Source organism: Caretta caretta, chromosome 1 (assembly GCF_965140235.1).
Source record: "Caretta caretta isolate rCarCar2 chromosome 1, rCarCar1.hap1, whole genome shotgun sequence".
NCBI lineage: Eukaryota > Metazoa > Chordata > Testudines > Cheloniidae > Caretta > Caretta caretta.
Genome location: NC_134206.1, coordinates 73,122,465 through 73,137,077, shown reverse-complemented (window position 1 = coordinate 73,137,077; position 14,613 = coordinate 73,122,465). Strand labels below are relative to the sequence as shown.

The following is a 14,613-nucleotide window of genomic DNA, read 5'->3' as shown; positions in this document are numbered from 1 at the left end:
GATTCCAATTTTCTTACCCCCATTCCCTGTTCCCATCTCCCTCACCCGCATGCCCACGCCCACCCCCCTACTTCCTGATTGACTGCAGACTATATAGTAAAACTTGAGTTCTGCTTTGCTATACCTTAACCTATCATTTTCCTGAAATTTAACTAACCAATCCTAACATACTGTAACATGATTATGTACCCAATTATATCCCACCACCTTAATTAGTTTACACCCAGCACAATTAATTATACAGCAGACAGAAACAATCACAGAACCAGACAGAGATTATACAGACAAACAACAGCAAAGTGGGAACTATAATGACAAAACAATACAGGAGTGAGGATTCCACATCCCAGCTATTGATAAGTGAGTTCTTACCAGACAGGATGCTATCAAACTAAGTTTCCTTTTACATTTTCTAGGCACTTCCCTTTCTCTGGAGGTGATAGGCACTATCAGGACAGGATTGTATTCCTAACAGCCCAATAGCACCTTATTTCAATGTGACTAGTTTGGAATGTGAAGATGTGACCATTCACTTCCCAGTTTATGGCTGCCTCTGTTGCTTAGCCAAAAGCCTTAGCCTAAGAACAGGGCCTCAGACTGTCACAGTAAGAGAAGGCCCTTACACTGGCAGACAGTGGTTTTGATTCTTTCTTTTATACCTCTATAACTAGCCAAGTGATAAGAATATACCTAAATTCTTAGAGTATAGGCCTTTACAGACAGGCCTGAATATCTATATCCTAACACTTGAGCACAGCTCTTCTTATAAGTAAGTCTGTTGATGTGATATCACACTCTAAAAATTTGATATTGTAGTTAGCCCCCATCTTATCTCTACCCTGCACAACCAAATAATAAATGTTAAACAATAAGCAGTCCTGTCATCCTCATCCCAACAGGGATCAGGATAAATATACAAACAAATGATTATAGGGGTTTTACTGCCATTTCTCAAGCTGCAGTGGACAGAGTAATACATATTGAAAAGGGAAAGAAATGGTTCCCCTCCGTGATTCACATATTCAGCAGATTTTTATTGCTCAAATGCCCATCAGGCAAACAAGGGGGTTGATCTTACATGGGCAGATGCTCAAAAGCCGCTAATCTATGGTGGACATTAATACTAATTAAATTTTAACTAACCTGCTATAACCATTTAACTGTCTTTCTGGACAACATTTTGACATATCCATCCTCCCAATTAAGTCTGATGGTGATCTGCATGAATGTACATTCTCAGGAGCAGGGAAAAAAATGTTCTCCATTGTCTTTTAAATCATTATGATAACCACATGGTGCTTTGTTCACAAAATACTTTGTGGAGTGCACGTTTGTAATTTACCCTCAGCCTGGCCTCTAAAATTATGTGCAATAGTGGCATATAGGTTAGTGTGGCACTAAATTTAGCACTAAGATAAAATTGCATGCATTTTAAGGCTTTGTGTATTTGAAAAAAAAAAAAAGTGACAGACAGTAATTTTGCATTTCTGAAGTATAATTGGGATAGTAGGAGCTTCAAGAATGGCGTTAGTCTCTACTCTGTTGAACGCCTTCTTGTAGTCCACGAAGGGAATACAGAAAGGGAACTTGTATTCCCTTGAACGCTCTAGTAGTTAGTTGAGAGTGAAGATGTGGTCTATCATGCTGTAATTCCTTCAAAAGCTGGCCTGCTCTCTAGGTTGCTGTTCATCCAGGTTTTTCAACAGTCAATTTATTATTATTTTAGTGAACAACTTATAAATAGGTGAAAGCAGGCAGATTGGGCGATAGTTCTTTAGATTTTCTCAATTGCCTTTCTTATGCAGCAAGATGGTATTGGACTCTTTCCAACCGGACTATCTTCTGGATTTCCAGGTAGTGGCTGAACCTTTGGGCGAGAGCTTTTCAAAGTTCCTGACCTCCTGCCTTAAGCACTTCTGCTGTCAGACTGTCCTTGCCTGGAGCCTTCCCCTCTTTCATTTGATGGACTGTGTGATGGACTTCGCTGATGAGAACCGGGAGTATGTGTTCATCGGTTTGTTGAAGTGATGGCATTGGGATGTCTATACGGGATGCAAACAGCTGGGTATAGAAATCCCTGCAGATTGCCTCCATCCAGTTCAATTGGTTACTTATTCTCCATCCCTGTTCTTCAAAGCCAGTAATGATGACCTGTAGAACGCCAGTTCCCATTTGCATTTTTTGAGACTTTTATGATCTTCAGCAGCCTTTAGGAGCTTCTCGGTTTGAAATTTCTCAAAGTCTTCCTTCAACTTCATTCGTATGAGCTTGCAGAGAAGGCAGTGCTCAAGCCTATCGCTGCCATTTCTTTTCATTTTCCTCCTCTTCTCCAGTAAAGTCTATGTATTCTCTGAGATTCTTCCACTAGCTCTTCTTGGTCTTTCACGCTCAGCTGATTTCACACACCGTTTCAGTCTCTTACTGAAGTTCTCATAATCGTCGTTGCAGTCATCCAGCAGGCTCCAATCTTCTCTAGAAATGTTTTCCTTCAGGATTGCCTCATCAAAAGCTACCAGTTGGTGCCTTCTGTTCACCATACACAGCGTTTTTTTTCTCTACCTTCACAGTGAATGTGAGTCTGGCTCTCAGTAGGTGATGATCGCTACCGATATTGAATGATGGCACTACTGACATATCCTGCACGATGCATCGTCTATCGATCAGAAAGTAATCAATTTCATTGTTTGTCTTTGCGTTTGGTGCGATCCAGGTCCATCTTCTCTTGGCCTTCTTTCGGAACCAGATGTTACCAATGAACGTTCTCCTCGTCTCTGCCAATATAGCTAGTCATTCTCCTCACGCATTTTGTTCTCTGATACCATACCTTCCTATAAACTTTTCGCCTTCTCTCCCTCTTCCAACCTTGGCATTAAAATCTTCCATCAAAATTGTATATATGGAACTCTGAACAAGGGTTTCCTCTAGTTCCTGATGGAATCCTTCCACATCATCATCTTCGCATGCACTTGTGGGAGCATAGATCTGGATGATTTTGAGGGTACTATTTCGGTTCAATTGGAGGTAAATCATGATGACTTCAAATGGCATGAGACAATTTTTGAAGACCATTCCTTGTTTATGATGTATCCGACTCCTCCAACTGTCCTTGTGCCTTCTTCTTTTTCTAGAATAACTGTGCTTCCATCCCTCTAGCTGACCTCCATCTCCTTCTTTCGTCGTGTTTCGCAAACACCCAGCACATCACAGGCTGTTTTTGCCTTTTCCTCCATGAGATGGCTTATCAATTCCTCCCTTGTCAGTGTTCTGCAGTTATAAGTGCACACTGAGAGAGTTGTCCAGTTTCCTTTTGGCGACCTGGCACCTGAGATTCTTTGCAGCCTCTCATCGTTCGAATGCCTCACTGCTTCCGGAGTGGGGATTGAGGAATGGGCAGAGAACTGAGACTTGGTTTTCTATGTTTTTTAGCCATTGTTTTCAGCCACCCTCTGGTTGGGCTGTCAGGGGACCACCAGGCAATTGGCTATTCCAGGACATAAACACCACCCATGCCACTAACCAATACAAAAATTTTGGCTGTCTTTTGTGCAGGTCAGATGTGCTCTGAGAATACTTACTAGATCAGGCCCCACAGGTGGTGGAATGTCAACTTTGAGTATCTTGCTTTGGAGCACTTGGGGATTCGGCTTCAGAGAGGGCTCCAAGAATTTTGTTATGTTGGGGCAGCTTTAGTGCTTAGGTGGCTTTGTGCATAGCTACTGGCAGAAACGTAGAGGTCTTAGGGGCATACAGGGTTAGGCACCAGCTGAACCGTTGTTTTGACAATGTCAGTGGTGGTCCGAGGTGCCTAAGTCACTTCTGAAAATCACTCAGGCTCCTAAGTTAGTTAGGTCCTGCAATGCTGACTGGAGCAACACCCAAATATCTTTTTAATTGTGGCCTTTGTCTCTTAAGTGTCTATAAAGCATATATGGCAGGGCCCTTCCTTCACTTGTTTTTCTGTGTCTTTTATGGTCAAGATTTTCAAACATAGAAAGCCCCTATTGGATACCCAAATAAGAACGTATCTGAATCTTAAAAATGTACTAAGCACCTAACAGCTTCTATTAATTCCTTAGCTTCAAACTGTTTTGAAGACAACATTTTTTTTGTATTGGCAATAATGAGATTCTGCTCTGAAACAGACTGTGGCATGTGGGCAACCCTGGCAGTGCCTTTATGACAGATGCACATTGACCCCATTCATCACCCTACTAGGTGCCTGTGCCACGTCTCAGATTAAACTAGTGCAGTAATGACAATTTCAAGAGATCAAAAATCATGAGTTCCCCTTCCCTCCAAAAAATCATGAGATTGGCCCAAAAATCATGGGATTTTTTTAGAAAAAAAAAGATATTGTATTTCTGTCTTTTGATGTTTGAACTCTCCCTGCCCATTCCCCATCTATGTGTGTCACCATTATTATTGCCCACTCTCCCAAAAGTATTGAGTAAGGTGACTTTGGACCTTGATGTAGGAGCTCTCACTTGCGCATCTACCTGTCCCTGTGCAGCAATTAATTCTGCTCCCAGTCCCCCCATCAGTTTTGTTCCCACCTGCCCCCATAAGTTCAGCCCCTGAACCCGATCAGTCCCCACCCCTTCAGTTGAACCCTCTCGGCCCCCATAAGTTCAGCCCCCCATCAGCTCCCACCCAATCCATTTCATAGAATCATAGAATCATAGAATATAAGGGTTGGAAGGGACCCCAGAAGGTCATCTAGTCCAACCCCCCCATTTCAGCCCCCGCAACCCCCATGAATTCAGCCTCCTTCATTTCACCCCCAATTAGCCCTTATCACAACCCTATTACCTCATCTCTGCTCCTCCTGGGGATCTTCAGCCCCTCTCCCAGACCTGGCGAGGCTACAGCAAGACCGCCTGCTCTGCCTCTTCCCAGACTGGATGCTGCAGGGAGGAGGGGGGAAGAGCAGAATCACCCTCTTGTCCAGACTTCTCACAGGAGGGAAGCGGGAGAGGGAGGATGGAATGGAGCTGAGCTGCTGGGTTCTTTGCTCTCTCCCTCTTCCTCTCCTCCTGTGAGAACTGTGAGCATAGGGGAGAGGCTCTGTCAGCTTCTGGAAGGGATGAGCTTTGCATCATCATAAGAAGACAAGCTCCAGCACCCTCTGACATCCCGTCACTCACAAAAAAAATATAAGAATTAGAAACACTGCTATTGCTTTCCCATTGAGCTGTGTTTCCCCTCCCTTTCTGTGTTTGTTTTTTAATGTTCACAACCTATTTTCTTATTCATCCTTTTACCGTTTCCTCCTTTCCTTTGTCCCTGACATTTTCATTCATGTCTGTGTTCTCTCTCTTTCTCCCAAGGGCTCTGGTAAGTTTCACTTTACTGCATATGTCCAGTATTGCTCGGGTTAACTACTGATTCAAATAAACTCCCTAGAACATTGAAGGTTTTGATATAAGATTTTTCTGTGGAGATGATTGGTTAAACAAATATTTCCTGCATAAGTGTTTTCGTCTAGAGATCCAAAGTGCTTTGCAAAGGTGAGTGATTATAGTTATCTCCATTTTGTAGATGGTCAAACGGAGACTTAGAAAAGTAAAGTGACTTGCCTAAAATTACATGGTGAACTACAAAAGAGTTTTTTGTTAGTGCAGCCTGCTCCTTGGGTAGTAGAACTGATGTTATTGTAACTTGTCAAATGGAAACAGCCGTAAGTCACTGTGAGAGAAAAGGAAATGGAAGTAAGCAGCTGGCTTCTGAACGAGGGTGAGAGAAGACAACAGAGAGATTGTGGCTGATTACATATAGGCCTCCTTAAGACATGTCTGTGTCTAAAATATATATATATATATATATTTATATATATTTATATCTTTTGTTGGCTTACCCTGAAACTGCATCCTGCATCTCCAGTTAAATGGAATCTAATGAAATAGAGATCCAGATGCAAGGACATCACCTTAATCTGTATATGCTCTTTCATACCTGGTGGTAGGATATAATGGATGTCTTCTTTTGTAAAATATAAAATTATTTACCAGTTCTATATGCCTTTTTTTCTAGAACTGCTTGGATATGCACAGAATTGGATTAAACTGGCTGACATTTTTTAAGAGATCATGTTAATTCTGCCTCAATGTTCACACTATATTTATAGAACGTAGCTGAATACAATGTTAACTCATGTTTGATTTCAATCTTCTGTTTGTGCATTTCAATTTCAAAAGTTCAGGGTTCAGCCTTTGAGATAGATAGATAGATAGATAGATAGATAGATAGATAGATAGATATAGGCTTTCCACTGCACTGTTGTCTAATGCAGCGTTTGTTGGTTTATCTCATGTGCTTTAATCTGGAAGAAAAATGAGAGACTTAAACATCTTCCATGGTCTAAATACATGCAATGTTTTTAGATATAGGTATTAAATAGGGGTTATTTGTGGATTGAAGGTGTTCTGTCAAATAAGTTAGGAACAAAATTGAATGTTTGTTGAGAGAAAATGTTGTACAGCATCTACTAATACATATGTGTACTGTACATAATTTAAAAAAAAAGAAAAGAAAACTAGATTGTATTTGCTTTTATTTAAATTGTAGTTTCACTGCAGTGTCGGAAACCCTGACACTACAGTTTTATGTTACTGTATGAAAACCAAATTCTCATTGGTGGTCAGCACTTTTGAAAAGCAGGGGTGAAATTCTGGTCTTCCTGAAGTCAATGGGACTCCTGGCCCTATTGAAGTCAATGGCAAAATTTCACTATGAACAAGTTATTTAGGAGCCTAAGTAGAGTTTTACGAGGTTAACTTTCAGCTTGTAAATCCATACTCGGCCTACTATTTTTAAAAATCTTGGCTGTGACTTTTATCTTGACAGTTTCTCTAATAAGCACCTGATCAGAGAATTATAAAAATGTAGGGCTGGAAGGAAACTCAAGTGGTCATCTTGTCTACTCAAGTACACCTAGATGATCCCTGACAGGTGTTTGTTTAACCTTGTCTTAAAAACCTCCGGTGACAGAGATTCCACAGCTTCCCTAGGTAACATATGCCAGTGCTTAACTATCCTTATAACTAGAAAATGTTTATTAATATCCAAACTAAATTTCCCTGCTGCAAACTAAGCTCCTTATTTCTTGTCCTGGCCTTGGTGGACATGAAGAACAGTTGATTACAGTCCTATTTATCTTTTAAAATCTTTTACATACTGGAACACTGTTATTGTGTCCTCCTTAGTTTCTAAACTAAACATGCCCAGTTCTTTCAACCTTTCTTTATAGGTCATGTTTTCTAAACCTCTTATCATTTTTGTTGTTGTTTTCCAGACTGTCTCCAATTTCTTCACATCTTTCTTAAAGTGTGGTGCCTAGACCTTGACACACTACTCCAGCTGAGACCTCACTGGAATAGAGTGGAATAATTACCTCCCATTTCTTACACTCCCATTTCTTTATGACACTCCTGTGAATACACTCTAGAATGACATTTGACTTTTTTACAACAACATCAAACTGACATATTTAATTTGTAATCTGCTATAACCCCCATATTGTATCTGCAGTACTGCTGCCTAGCCAATTATTGCCCATTTTGTTGCTGTCCATTTGATTTTTGCACTGATATCCATTTTATTGATTTGAGACCAATTCTCCATTTTATAAATATCGTTTTGTAATCTACTCCTGTTTCCAGCCCTTTCCATCTTTGTGTCATCTTTAAACTTTGTAAGCATACTTTCCACTCCATTATCCAAGTCATTAATAAAAAACAGTTAATAGTAGGACAACCCCCTGCAGGATGCTACCAGATATATCCTCCCGGTTTGACAGTAAAACCATTGTTAACTATTCTTTGAGAATGGTCTTTCAACCAATTGTCCACCCACCTTATAGCAATTTAATCTAGACCATATTTCACTAGTTTGCTTATGAGACTGTCATGTGGAAATGGGTCAAAGGCTTTACTAATGTCCAGATATATCACGTCTATTTCTTCCCTTATCCACTAGTCCATTTATACTGTCAAAGAAGGAAATTAAATTGGTTTGACATAATTTGTTCGCGACAAATCCATGTTGGCTATTACTTGTCACTCTACTGTCCTCTAGGTTTGAACAAATTGATTCTTTAATAACTTATTCCAGTATTCTTCCAGGTGTTGAATTTAGGCTGGTGATCCATAATTCCCTGGGTCCTCCTTCCCCAATTTGTAGTAGATCATATGTTTGCCCTACTCTAGTCCAGAAAAAATAAGTATGCTTAACTCTGTGCATGTGAATAGTCTCACTGAACTCTGGTTGTACTCATATGCTTAAAGCTAAGCACGTGTAAGTCTTAGCAGGATCGAGGCATTAATGTCTACCATATGATTAATAGTCTTGATTTCTTTGCCTTCAGTGCCTATAATAATAGTTCCCACAGGATGATTGAGACCTGTGCAGATGAGATTGCAGGTTGATGGTTGCGCCTCCACTGATTTCATTGAAAATTCAGGGCCTCAAGCCTCCCTCATTTGGGTGGCTTGAGAGAATAATTTAAGATTTTGTTTGCTGGTGTAAAGGCACGAAAACGGAAAACTGAAACAGCACATATCTACTTGTATATAGCACATTGGTTAAGTAGACTAGTATAACTTTAGTGTGTATAGTTTATTAATTTTTATTATATTCTGTATAAATAATGGTATAATTCCATGACATTTATCACCATATGACTATTCAGTAAATATTTATAATGTAACTGCTGGTATAACTAATTAAATTAAAGGGAGAAATAAATATCCAAGAGAAAGGAAAGGAGAGATGGAATAGATTGCCTCTTGACACAGGAGGACAAGGTCTTTCCATTTGAATAAAATGTAAATTAACTTGTGATAAACAGCAACACAACAACTGGGTGTATCTCTCTTCAGATTTTAAGATGTTAAAAAAAGTGTTAGCATTTTAAATTAAAGCCTTTGGAAAGAAAACTGTATTGAAGCAATTAATTGCTTTAATTACATCTCTTAGATCCTTCAGGGTGTCAGGCGTTTGAATCTCCTGCAAGCCATTCATTCCATTTAAGGAGAATAACCCAAGAACCATGAGTCAGGAAAAATGTGAACTCTCCATCAGGTTTCTTAATTTCCCAGCCCCTTAACCTTGGTATAATAAAAGTGCCTGTAGTGCATAGTTTAATCCCATTTTGCCCCTATGAACTATTTTAAGTACACACACTTACATGTACTTGCAATCAGGTGGAGTCTGAACTCAAAAATGAAGGACTTGACCTTGGAAGTTGGTCCAACCAGGCAGGCCCCGCCACTGATGCAGAGACCCATTGAGATCAATGGGGCTCGCTGCAGCTGTAAGAGTCAGTCTGCACAGAACCTCTTGCAGGACTGGGGCCTAATTAGAACCTAAGAGACTAAAATACAACAATGATACAATGGGCAAAGAAAGGCCAGAAATACCAGAATGTCTTTGAGGTCCACATTATTATTATAATTACTTATAGAATAATAATTTATTTTAAAAGTTGCATGATTTATTAGCGCATTATCAAACTAACACAATGTTTATGTGAATAGATTTTATGATTCATAATAGCATAATAAAATTGTAACAGGATAGACAGTTGTGATGAAATGAATGTTGCTTCAGTGATGCATGTCAGCTTATAGAATGCTAATGCCTGCTGAGGTAATATTTTTTGGTTCAGTGATTTAGGTTATCAACATCCTGGCAGCCATCTCGTGAGGATGCTGTTGTTTACTGCAACATTTAATATATCATTTATTAATGGAATATTTAGGTAAGTACTGACAGATTTCTATTGAACAATTCACGTCATTGTTTTTTTTTTCTATTGTTTGCTATACATCTGTATAACTGAAACACAGAAATGTGTGTCAGTTTTAGAGACATTATTCTTCTACACAGAGCAGGACTGAAAACTAGAGTTTATTTTAAAGGGGTCTTTAAATAAGGTGCAGGCTAAAAGGTAACAATTATTTCTTTTAAAAAAATTGAAGTGTATAGAAAACTAGTTCTCACATTGATGTTATGTTTAGATTCCCACCTCTCCCTGGGATCCATTTGATCATGCATACCATTACATGACTAAAACACTGAGGTCCGGTCTACACTAGGTGGGGGATAGATCTAAGTTACGCCACTTCAGCTACATGAATAACTTAGCTGAAGTCGACATACTTAGATCTACTTACCTTGGTGTCTTCACTGCGGTAGATCGACTGCTGATGCTCCCCTGTCGACTCTGCCTGCGCTTCTCGCTCTGGTGGAGTACTGGAGTCAATGGGAGAGTGCTCAGCAGTCGATTTAACTAGACGTGATAAATCGACCCCCGCTGAATCAATCGCTCCGGTGGTAAGTGTAGACATGCCCTGAGATACTGAAGAGAGAGATTAGATTTTAGAATCCTGTGGTTAGTTCATTAACTTTGGACTTGAGAGAGCTGGCTTCAATTTTCTGCTCTGCCACAGGCTTCCTATATGCCCTTGGACATGCCACTTAGCTGTTTTGTGTGTCAGTTCCTTACCTGTCAACGGGGGATAATAATACTTGTGAGAGAAAGACACTGAAGAGTCTGAAGCCCTTTACTACTATGGTGATGGGTGCCATATAAGTACATAGGATACACAAGGTAGCATGAGGAGCTGTCTTTTCCTGGTTCTGCTGCGTGACTCACTCTGTCATTTTGTGACCGTGGAGATCAGTGGGAGTCTTTTCAGCCATTAACGGATTTTGGATCAGGCCCAATAGGGTTATAATACTAGTAAAACTATAATTAATTTTGCTGAAGAGTTGATTGTTCTTTCTATGACATGCAGAAAACTTGCACTAAAAGTATTGGGTTCAATTTACAAAAAAAAAAAATCACTCATAGGACAAACGAAGAATGAGCTATGTTATCTGACTGCCAGATAAAGATCCTCTTTTGAAAAACACAAGTCATATTAAGAGAGTTAAATTTTCTTTTAAAAAAAAGCCAAATATTTTAAGGTACTATGGTTTCAATCATGTTGTGTCTTAATCTACTGTATCCCTATAGACACTATGTTCCCTGGATATGATGAAAGAGAAAGCAGTGGGAGGAGGGGAAAGAAAGGTCCAGATGAAGAAAAGTGAGGTAGGAATATAGGAGCTTGACTCCTTACACATCTTGTTTTACTTTACCACTATAAAAGATCATCCCTTGCAGCATGCTCTCAGCCTAACGTGAAAGATGCATGAGTACCGCAGTACTAGTGATTCAACACTGGTTATGCAAAACAGTCAAGTAGTTTCAGACTGTACAGTATGCCTTGGAACACTGATTGTAGAGAATGAACATAAGAATGGCCACAGTGGGTCAGACCAATGGTCCATATCTTGTCTTCTGACAGTGACCAGTGTCCGATGGTTCGGAGGGAATGAACAGGACAGGGCAATTATTGAATTGCAAAACTATTTGTTTTAAAATCTTGTACAGAAGTGATCCATTTTACAGGGGACATTTTTGAGTATTGTAAAGATGAATAATGCTTTTCATGCAGAATGATCCCAAAGCACTTTACAAAGTTTTCAGCTTGACTTATAAACTATACATGTTATACAAGAATCACTTCACTCACACTGAAGTGCAGTTATTTCTGAGGAGAAATGAAGCAGCTTTACACAACACTTTAGGACAGGAAGTGAAGTCTTCATTAAACTGAATTGAGACAACTTTATCTGGAGATAGACATTTTTAAATCATCAGGTCTGTATATCTTGCATTCAAAAGTTTTTAAAGGGCTAGCCAAGGAGCTTGCTGGACCATTAATGTTGATTTTCAATATCTCTTGGAACACTGGGGAAGTTCCAGAAGACTGGAAGAAAGCTAATGTATCAATATTAAAAAGTGGTAAACAGGACAACCCAGGTAATTCTAGGCCTTTCAGCTTGACATTAATCCTGACAAGATAATGAAGAGGTTGATACAGTACTTGATTGATAAAGAGGGTTATATAACTAATGCCAGTCAACATGGGTTTATGGAAAATAGATCCTGTCAAACTTATTTTTTTTTAAATGAGGTTACAAGTTTGGTTAATAAAGGTAATAGCACTGATGTAATATATTTGACTTTCTGTAAGGTATTTGACTTGGTTCCACAATGTTTTCATTAAAACACAAGAAAATACAAAATTATCATGGCACACATTACATGGATTGAAAACTGGCTAACTCAATAGGAGTTGTGGGGGCAAACAACTTAGTTTTAAGAGGGAGCTGGCCAAATTTATGAGTGCAATTTTATGATGGGGCCGCTTGTGATTGTGAGTAGTAAGGCATACCCTGGAGCTAAGTTCTGGTTTATGTCTTATGTTCCTAAAAGCTCGTGCTTCAGGGCTTCAGTTGTCCACCTAAAGGGGTCAGGAAGGGATTCCCGCCTTTTCCCAGTGTATTCTCTGTGTGTGCATGTGAGTTGTCTCCTTTCTCTGTAGCATTGGAGTAGGTGGGTAGAGATGGAACATTGGACATGGAGGGCTCTGAGTATTCTCTCTCTCAGATGTGTGGCTGGCTGGTTTTTCCTCACATGCTCAGCGACTAACTGATCACCAGATGTGGGGTCAGAAGAAATTTTCCTCCAGGTCAGATTGTCAATGACCTTGGAAGTGTTTTGACTTTCTCAGCAGAGTGTGGGTATGGTCACTTCCCAGGATTATCTGGGTATATTTCACTTAATAATTTCCATGCCATTGCAGGGGCCTTGGGCATTGGTGCACCTTGGTCTAGTCTCCCGTGGTCCTAGAGTGATTGCTGCTGGAATACTGTGTCCAACTCTGGTGCCCACAATTCAAGAAGGATGTTGATAAATTGGAGCAGGTTCAGAGAAGAGCCATCAAGATGTGTAAAGCACGAGAAAACATGCCTTTAGAAATAGATTTGAAGAGCTCTCTCTCTATTTAGCTTAACAAACAGAAGCTTAGGATCACAGTCTATAAGTACGGACATGGAGAATTAATATTTGATAATGGGCTCTTCAATCTAGCAGTGAAAGGTATAATATAATCCAATGGCTGGAAGTTGATGCTAGACAATTTCAAACTGGAAATAAGGCATAAAAAATTAACAGTGAGGGTAGTTAATCCCTGGAACAATTTACCAAAGGTTGTGGTGGATTCTCCATCACTGGCAATGTTTAAATAAAAACTGGATATTTTTCTAAAAGATCTGCTCTAGTTCAAACAAGAATTATTGTGGGGAAGTTCTATGGTCTGTTTTGTACAGGGGAGAAGAGCAGATGATCACTGTTATCCCTTCTGACGTTGGAATCTATGAATCTAGTTGAAACTACAGCTCACAAAAAGGAACTGCCCGGGAATCTTTTCTGTTTTTTAAATCTTTTGATTGTATTATGTAAGTAAAACATAATCAGAGCAGTCTCATGGGGGGAATAGACTATTCAGGTCACAATTAAAAGGTTATTCTGATTTAACAGAAATGATCTGTCCCAACAGTATCCCCAATTTTAAGTATAGATGGTACAGAGCCTCAGTTGGTGCAGTTGGAATGATGGCAGTTTACATGAGCTGAGATTCTGTTCCACTGACTCTCTTACTGGAAGCAACTTTCAAATGGAATAAACTTTTCACGTGTGAGTTCTGTAAGTGAAACTTGTTGTGAAGTTAATATCAAAAGGCCAGGACCACAGTTTTTAGTCTCTTCTGAATGATGTTTTATTCTGAACATTAAAATTGAATCAGAGCATGTGAACTATAAATATTGTTCTATAACATATTTAAATCTTCCAGAAGAGATAACTGGTAACTCATGCACTGTATGTTTTACTACCACCCATAAGACATATTATGCAAAGCAACTAGCAGTTCAGTCTTGACCTACATTGTAACTATTATATTTTTATTTTGAGGATTATTACTGTGACGGCTAGAGTCCTTGGGTTCCTATCTATTGTGGTTATTGTGGTTATGTATTGTACAAACAGTCTAGTTTAGGACAAGATGTGAAAAGGGAGTGTCATAAAAATAAAGGGAAGGGTAACCACCTTTCTGTATACAGTGCTATAAAATCCCTCCTGGCCAGAGGCAAAACCCTTTCACCTGTAAAGGGTTAAGAAGCTAAGATAACCTCGCTGGCACCTCACCAAAATGACCAATGAGGAGACAAGATACTTTCAAATTGGGCGGTGGGGGGAAACAAAGGGTCTGTCTGTCTCTGTGATGCTTTTGCCTGGGAACAGATCATGAATGCAGTCTCAGAACTTCCGTTAGTTAGTAAGTAATCTAGCTAGAAATGTGTTAGATTTCCTTTTGTTTAATGGCTGGTAAAATAAGCTGTGCTGAATGGAATGTATATTTCTGTTTTTGTGTCTTTTTGTAACTTAAGGTTTTACCTAGAGGGATTCTCTATGTTTTGAATCTGATTACCCTGTAAGGTATTTACCATCCTGATTTTACAGAGGTGATTATTTTACCTTTTCTTTAATTAAAATTCTTCTTTTAAAAACCTGATTGATTTTTCATTGTTCTTAAGATCCAAGGGTTTGGGTCTGTGTTCACCTGTACAAATTGGTGAGGATTATTATCAAGCCTTCCCCAGGAAAGGAGGTGTAGGGCTTGGGGGGATATTTTGGGGGATGACGTCTCCAGGTGGTCTCCT

At 39.5% G+C, this 14,613-nt stretch overlaps 1 long non-coding RNA gene across 1 annotated transcript; it reads left to right on the top strand.

The window, feature by feature from the left end:
* Positions 1 to 4,973: 4,973 nt before the first annotated feature.
* On the top strand, positions 4,974 to 14,399 carry LOC125627572 (uncharacterized). The gene is made up of 4 exons (XR_007354058.2): positions 4,974 to 5,334; positions 9,665 to 9,757; positions 11,018 to 11,095; positions 12,696 to 14,399. It is a non-coding gene; the product is annotated as an uncharacterized LOC125627572 (long non-coding RNA).
* Positions 14,400 to 14,613: the final 214 nt, after the last annotated feature.